Genomic DNA, 8,550 nt, shown 5'->3' with positions numbered 1-8,550 from the left:
GTGTGTTCTCTGGTCTAGTCAGATTTGTAAGGTAGAACTGGGTCATGGTAGTCCAGGGGGAGGAAGCATTAAGGAACTAGAGGAATGCTGTGTGATTCATCTGTGATATACTACACCTGGAACCATTCCTTCCTTATAACCCTTCTGTGGGGAGATATGCAATTGATATCCAATTGTCTACAGATGGGCTTTGGGTCTCCACTCCAACCCCTCTTGTTTGCATCGATATAGTTGTTTGTTTTAATCTTTTGATACCTGATACCTGTTCTCATTGACATCTCGTGATCACACAGGGTAGTGTGCTTCTTCCATGTAGGCTTATTTGCTTCCCTGCTAGATGGCTGTTTGTTTGACTTTAAGCTTTTAAGACCCCAAATGTTGTATCTTTTGATAGCTGGGCACCATTCACTATCTCCACCACATTTGCTTATACACCCATTTTGTCTTCAGCAATCGTGTTGGGAAGGTGAGTATCAGAGTACCAGGTTATCAGAACAAAGTGTTCTTGTGTTAAGGGAGGCCTTGAGTAGAGACCCAAAGTCTGTCTGATATCTTAATATTTAACATATAAATACATGTACATTGGTCTCTATCCCTTTCATTAAACATTAATATATTTACATATATACATGCCTATAGTGATACTTCTGTAAATAGCTTTTGCCTCCAATTTCTTTCCTCTACTTCCTTTCACCTTCCTCCTATCCCACAATCATGCTCACCCACCATTTGACTCTTGGTAATTCCTCTCGGATACATTGCACTTGACAGGCATTATACACCCTCCTGTTCCCTGATCTGTGAGTTTGTTGGCTCCCCATTCCCCCTCTCCACCACTTCCTCTGCCCTGTCCCCCAACACAGCTCCCACTGCTGGTTACATTGTTTTCTCTTTGGGATTGTTCATCCTGCTTATTTTATATAGAGACATAGGGCAAAAGAAAAGCAAAAATAAACAAAGCAAAACGAATACTTACCTGGCAGGGGAGATACCATGATCACGAAGGTGGTTTTCCCAGGGCGAGGTTTATTCATCCATTGCATTCCGGATGTGGTGACCTCTGCGATTTCCCCAAATGTGGGAAAATAGACTGCATCATTTGTGGTAGTGGGGGACTGCAGATCAGGTCTGATGAGGTGCCAAGCCCTGTCCCCCAAGTCAGAAGTCTATTTTCAGGATTCCTTGGGGACTTGGTTACTTTGCTGCCCTGTTGCACTTCCTTTGATTTCACCCCGCGGTGTCTGGGGCAAACTGGGCACACTTTCTGCACAGTGTCTCCAGTGCTGTCCCCAGTAGCACTAGGGTTCAGCGAAGGAATCCCATGTCTCCTGGTGGGGCCAGCCACACGGTCCTCTGTGTGGATTGGCTGCTCCAAGCAGGGATGTCGTCCCCAGGGTTTGGTGGGCCATGATGAGATTCTCACTCTCACTCTCACTCTTGCTTGCTCTCTCCCTCATAGTTTGGGTCTGGACCTCATCGTGTGGGTCTGGACAGATCAGCAAAGAGCAAGGTTCTTGAGAAGATTGATTGACACAATGGCTCCATCAGTGGGCTCAACCCTGGCAATAATTATGACGACGGCACGGGACCGGGCAGTGTTTGGTTCAATTGTACATTGGCTATGGGCCAGAAGCAATTCGATGACACATAACAACACAGAGCAGATCATGAATCCTGTGTCCTAAGACATCACTGGGTGGGTTTAAACCACCAACCTTTCAGACATGTGTGTACACTTCATCATTTGCATCATGTAGAAACCTCAGTGGCCCTGAGTCTGATTATAAAATCTATCCTTGAGCTTTATCAAAACTCTGGTGCTGGGGGCACCTGTCCGGGTCTTTTTTCCCTCCATAAGGCACAGGCGCTTTTACTGCAGGTGAGAATATTTCCTACTTTTACAATACCACTTTTGAATTTGGAAACACCAGGGAAGACTACAAAACCAGTAAATAAAAATGGAGAGATTATCTAGGAACACAGTGAGACAGAGCAGAATCCCCAAACTGAAACCATCTACAACTGCTCCTTGGCCTGATCCTGCGCTCTTCGGGTCCTGAGCGCCCCCTGGAGTCCTGTCTCTTCCCTGCAGAGGAGGTTTGTGTCTGGGCTCTCACTGACTTCCCACATTGTGTCTCTTACATTAATGCATGATCATTTCCTCGACATTCATGCTCTTTCTAATCATCTGCAGAAAGAGAGTGTTCTTAGAGTTGTCTCTGGAGATGGTGAATTGACGCTTTGCTCAGTCTGTGTATAATGTAGTCCCACCAGAATAACTAATGTATACAACCCACTGCAGGCCCTTCACTGGAGCCTGATGGGATCAATGCATTTCACAACTATTGAAGGTGAATCCAGACGCTGCACAGGAGAGTCTCCGAGACACCCCACCACCACCACGACTTTCTCAGATCGCCCCCAGATGGTGCTCACACTGGACACCTACAAACACAGAAACACCACGATTAGAGGACACATACAAAAACAAATGTACTCGATATTAAACACACACAGCAAGGGTCTACAATGATTACCATGTAAAATGGACAAAGATTGGTGCAAAAGTAGTTTTGTGTATTTGTATTATTAATAGTTATGATATGTATTGATTGAATTTTATATCCTGGATGGCTGTACTGGACTGAACAAAAAATGAAAACACAACAGAACTGTGGGATTCAACCGAAGAGAACCTTGTGGGCTATTTGTAGCAACAACCACCTGTATAGTGTCGAAATCAAACTGACGTTAATGACCTCATTTTGCATCTAATGGAATTAGAGAAAGATGAGTGTGCCACCGCCCAGGTTTACAGGGGAAGGGGTAGGGGTGCCAGGAAATAATTAATATAAGATCTCAAGTAAATGAAATAGAATGAACACCATCAGTAAGTCAATTAAACAAAAACTGACTCTTTGAGAAGATGACCTCGAGTGATAAATATCCAGTTTTCATGATCATGACAGAAGAAAGAGGATGCAATTCTACATGCTTTCTGAACAACCTCATGCCCACAGCTGTATATATCACAAAAATGGAGGGATTTCTTGGATGGCAAGAAAACCAATAATGTTCCTATGCAAGAAACAAACGATGGCGCTGGTCACCATCATCATGGGTATCTACATCTTAAGAGGGACGAGAGGCTTTTTGCTGGATCTAACTTGGCAACCTTTGCTTCTTTGGACTTAAGCCAATGGCCTGCCATCTGACCTGCCCATTTTGGACTCATTTTCCTGTCTAGTCACAAACCTGACCTGCCAACCTGCCATTCACCCTTCTCCGCAGCCTGTGGTGTTCCTGCCCATCCTGGGTTCGTTAGCCCCTGAAGTGTAACTTCATGTAATTTAGTGGCAGTGTAATTTAGAGTCAGAAAGGGGAACTATGATTTTGGTTTGTGATCATTAAGACTCCTTTAAACTGTGAACACATTTTTTAGAGTACTGACTGCATAGCAGAGTGGGTGAGTTTGATCATAAGCATTAGATAGATATTTTATTTATTTGTTTAAAAGATAATTTGACTGGGGGGCTCTTACAGCTCTTATAACATTCCATATATCAATTGCATCAAGCATATTTGTACATATGTTGCCATCATCATTTCCAAAACATTTTCTTCTTGAACTCTTGGTATTAGCTCTTCTTTTTCCCCTCCCTCTCCCACCATCCCATCCTCTTGAATTCTTGATCAATTATATATTGCTTTTATTATTTTATATCTTACACTGTCTCTTGTCTCCCTTCACCAACATTTCTGTTATGTATCTCCTTCGGGGGTTGGGGAGAGCTATACAGCCAACCTTGTGATGGGTTCTTCCTTTCTCTCCCTCCCTCCTCCCCAACCATTCCCCTCTCCTCATATTGCTACTCCCATTACTGTTCCTAAGGGGTTTATCTGTCCTGAATTCCCTGTGTCAAGAGCTCTTATCTGTACCAATGTGTGTTCTCCAGTTTAGCTAGATTTGTTAGGTAGAACTGGGGTCATAAAAATTAAAAAAAAAAAAAGAGGGACGAGAGAGGATTCATTGTGAGCTCTCACACCACAAAGGTTGGTGTGTGTAATGTAAAGCTTATAGAGTGAAAACTACTTACAAACTCATATATAACAATAAAGTACATGTCTCAGAGCCCTGTTTTCCCTTGAGAGTGCTTGTGCTTCTCTGAGTCTGAGGGAGAACTCTTGCCCATATTCTCTACTCATCTGCTTCTAAATATCAGAGGACATGAAAATGCAGCTCTCTGCCACTGATAAACCAGTCTGAGCCCCTGATGTGGGAGATCTCAGAGGACAGTCCCAGTCTCTGGGGTCTCTGGTGTTACCATTTCTGCCCAGAAGCTAGTCCACAAGACTCATAATGAATTTTACACCAAACGTGGCATTCATTCTGGCCATTTTACATGGTAATTGTTGTACACCCTGCTGCGGTGTGTATAATTGTGAGTGCATTTGTTTGTATGTGTGCCATCTAATCACGGTGCCTCTGTGTTTGCAGGTGTCCAATGTGAGGTGAAGCTAGTGGAGTCCGGGGGTGACCCAAGAAAGCCTGGGGGGTGGTCTTCATGAAGTATTCAGTGATTTCTTCATGAAAGCGAGAATCGAGCAGGGCCATGTTTTAAGAACTAACTATTCTTGGATTGGGGCAAGAACTAAGTAGGAGCCCAAAATCCATATGCTAGCCCAGGGGTCCTCAAACGTTTTAAACAGAGGGCCAGTTCAAGGTCCCTCAGACCCGTTGGAGAGCTGGACTATAGTTTTTTTTAAAAAAAACCCAACTATGAACAAATTCCTATGCACACTGCACATATCTTATTTTGAAGTAAAACAAATGGGGCAAAAACACCCGGTGGGCTGGATAAATGTCCTGGGCGGGCTGCATGTGGCCCACGGGCCGTAGTTTGAGGATGTCTGTCAGCTAGCCCATGGGTTTAATAACTCTGATTTACTTTTGCGGTCATGTTATGATAAAACCAAAACCCCGAACAAATAATAACAACAAAAACACACAAAGAGCAGAAAGAAACAAAAAAGCAAAGAAACAAAAGAGAAAATCATTGTCAATCTTCCTCTAGGGTATAAGGCAATTGCACTGATAAAATTCAGCAATTTATTCAATGACAGATGTTTTCCCCCAATCTATGGGCTCTCATTTTGCTCTCCTGATAAAATCATTTTTTAAAATTAAAAAATAATTTTTGTTATTGTATTTGCAATACATAATTTTGTTGAATACTGCCAAAAATGTTACAAACTTTTAATCCTCATTGTATACATTAATGAAATGAATTTCAGAGCAGTTAAGTATCTTGCATGTGCTTACATAACTTATAAATAGCGTGTATGAGATTGAAAACTAATGCATTCTGATTCTAAAAATTATTCTCCTAACTTCCAAGTCTACATAACTAAGCTGTCAAGGCACTTCTGGCGAAGTTTCCTTATTTATTTATTTTTTATAAATTATTTTATTGTTCTTACAGCCCTTCTAACTGTAAGAACAGTTGATGTATGGAATGTCAGAAGAGTTCTTACAGCTCTTCTAACATTCCATACATCAATTGTATCAAGCATATTTGTGCATATGTTGCCATGGTTTCCAAAACATTTTCTACTAAAGCTCTTCTTATAAAACCCTCTTTTTCCCCCTCTCTCCCTCTTTGATCAAATATATATATCTCCTTTGATCAATTGTATATTTATATCCTTTGATCAAGTATATATATATATATATATATATATATATATATATATATACAATTTTTTTAGTAAGCCTTGCAAGTGCATGGCCTCAAAAAATTAGTTTATGACTCAGAATTGTTCCTCTCCATGGAAATCTTTAGTAAAAGGCAAAAGATTTATACGATCTGAAGAGAAACCAGAGTATGCTCAATTATATTTTGTTATTGTTAATTTGTATCTTACACTGTCCGTTGTCTCCCTTCACCCACATTTCTGTTATCATCCCCTTTGGAGGTGGGGCGGCTATATATCCAGCCATATGATAGGTCCCCCGTTTTTTACCCTTCCCCCTACCTGATCATCCACCTAGCCTCATTACATCACTACTCTCATTATTGTTCCTGAGGGGTTTATCTTTCCTGAAGTCCATGTGTCGAGCGCTCTTAGCTGTACCAATATGTATTCTCTGGTCTATCCAGATTTGTAAGTTAGAACTGGGTTACGGCCTTGCGGGTAGGGAGCGAGTATTCAAGAACTAGATGAATGATGTGTGATTTGTCGGTGCTATACTGCACCTGGGTTGAATCATCCCTTCCTTATACTACTTCTGAGGGTGTGGGTGGTATCCAATTATCTACAGATGGGATTTGGGTTCCACTCCAACCCCCCTCTCTCAAATCAATATAATTGTTTGTTTTGGATCTTTTGAGACCTGATGGCTGATCCCATCAACACCTCATGATCACACAGGCTGGTGTGTTTCTTCCATGTGGGCTCATTTGCTTCCCTGCTAGATGACTGCTTGTTTGACTTGAAGCCTTTAAGACTACAGACGTTATATGTTTTGATAGCTGGGTACCATCCGCTCTCTTCACCACATTTGCTTATGCACCCATTTTGTCTTCAGCAATTGTGTCGGGAAGGTGAGTATCAAAGAGAGCCAGGTAATCAGAACAAAGTGTTCTTGGGTTAAGGGAGGCCGTGAGCGAGGCCCAAATTCCATCTGCTATCTTACACCTTTTCATATAAATATATGTTCATTGGCTTCTATCCCTTTCATTATAAATTAATATATTTACATATCTATAGACCCATAGCTATACCTCTATAAATAGCTTTTGACTCCTATTTCTTCCCTCTATTTCCTTTCACCTTCCTTCTATCCCACTATCATACTCACCTTCCATTTGGCTCTCAGTATTTCCTCTTGGATACATTGCTCTTCATAAAACCCTACTCGGGATTATACACCCTCCTCACCATCAATTTTAGATCTCTTGTTTTTCCCTTTGTCTATGAGTTTGTTGGCTCCCCACTCTCTCTCCCCGCCCCATCTTCTTCCATGTCCCCCCTGAACTGCTGGTCCTGTAGTTTCTCTTTGGGATTGCTCATCCTGCCTATCTTATATAGACAGACAGAGGGTGGAAGAAAAACCAAAACATAATAAAACAAAAACAAAGGAACAACAAAAAATAATAGATAGTTCCAGGTCTGTCTGGTGACCCTAATGTATTTTTTCCGATCAAGTCTGAAGAGGTGACAAGCCCTGTACCCCAGACCAGAAGTCTATTTTCAGGATTCTTTGATGACTTGGTTACTTTGTTCCCCTTACTGTCCAGGTACACTCCCTTTGCCTCTCACCCCACTGTGCATGGGGCATATCAGGTACACTTTCCTGCACAATGTCTCCAGTGCTGTCCCCTGTACTGTTATGGGTCAGTGATAAAATGTCTTGTCTTGTGGTGGGGCAGGCCCTACGGTGCTCTCTATGCTCTGAGCATGATGTCGTCCCTGGGGCTTGATGTGTCATGATGAAGTTCTTTCTCTCTCTCTCCCCCTTAGTTCGGTCCTGTGTGGTCTGGACAGAGCCACCTCTCTCCCCAGGCTATATCTTCAGTGTTGTCCTCTGTATTGCCTTCTGGGGAGACGGTCAACATAGATCGACTTGGGTTGTTCTTACAGCTCTTATAACAATCCATACATCAATTGTATCAAGCATATTTGTACATACATTGCCATCATTATTTACTAAACATTTACTTTTTATGGACACCTTAATATCACTTCCTCTTTTTTCTCTCCCTCCCCCAACACCCGCGTGACTCTTTGATAAATTATGTATTATTATTTTCTTATCTTACACCGACCATGTCTCACTTCCCACAGTTTCTGTTGTTTGTCCTAGAGGGGGTGTGTGTGGTTTATGTGTCAATCATTGTAATCAGTTCCCTCTTCTTCCCCTCCTCTTCCCACCCTCCCACCACCCTCCTGGTATCGCTACTCCCATTCCTTTTCTTGGATTCCGTGTTCATGGGCTCTCATCTCTTATATGTACCTGTGCACATGCTCTGGTCTAGCCCGCAGTGAAAGGAAGGACTGGAGTCATGATAGTGGGGAAAGAGGAAGCATCAAGGAACCAGAGGGATATTGTGTGTTTCATTGGTGCTATTTTGAGCTGTGGTTGACTCATCCCTTTCCTTGTGACCCTTCTGAATAGATGTCCTATTGTCTACAGATGGATTTTGTGTCTCTGCTCTGACCAACCTGGCATTCTGTGATGCTCACACTCCCAGCACAATTTCTGAACACAAAATGGGCACATAAGCAAGGGTGGTGAAGAAATCGGATAGTGCCAGGCTATCAGAAGATATAGCATCTGGGGTCCTAATGACTTGAAGTTAAACAAGCAGCACTCTAGCAGAGAAGCAACTAACCCACATGGAAGAACACCATCTGTGCTATCATGAGGTGTCCACAGGATCAGTTGACAGGCAATAGAAAACCCCAAACAAATAAAAAACCATATTGTTGAGAATGAGGGGTCACGTTTATGATATCATTTAAAATACCATGGCTTGGGTCAGGTAC

General features: G+C 42.3%; 1 non-coding gene and 1 pseudogene across 1 annotated transcript; one reads left to right on the top strand and one right to left on the bottom strand.

The window, feature by feature from the left end:
- The first annotated feature begins 968 nt into the window (after positions 1 to 968).
- LOC142428226 (U1 spliceosomal RNA) lies at positions 969 to 1,156 on the top strand (annotated as a pseudogene).
- A 4,615-nt stretch (positions 1,157 to 5,771) lies between these two features.
- LOC142428271 (U5 spliceosomal RNA) lies at positions 5,772 to 5,887 on the bottom strand. The gene has a single exon (XR_012780198.1). It is a non-coding gene; the product is annotated as a U5 spliceosomal RNA (small nuclear RNA).
- Between the last annotated feature and the right edge of the window lie 2,663 nt (positions 5,888 to 8,550).

The sequence above is a fragment of the Tenrec ecaudatus genome, chromosome 15 (assembly GCF_050624435.1).
Source record: "Tenrec ecaudatus isolate mTenEca1 chromosome 15, mTenEca1.hap1, whole genome shotgun sequence".
In the NCBI taxonomy this organism is placed as follows: domain Eukaryota; kingdom Metazoa; phylum Chordata; class Mammalia; order Afrosoricida; family Tenrecidae; genus Tenrec; species Tenrec ecaudatus.
The sequence above is the reverse complement of the archived record's forward strand: the minus strand, read 5'-3'. Positions and strand labels throughout refer to the sequence as shown.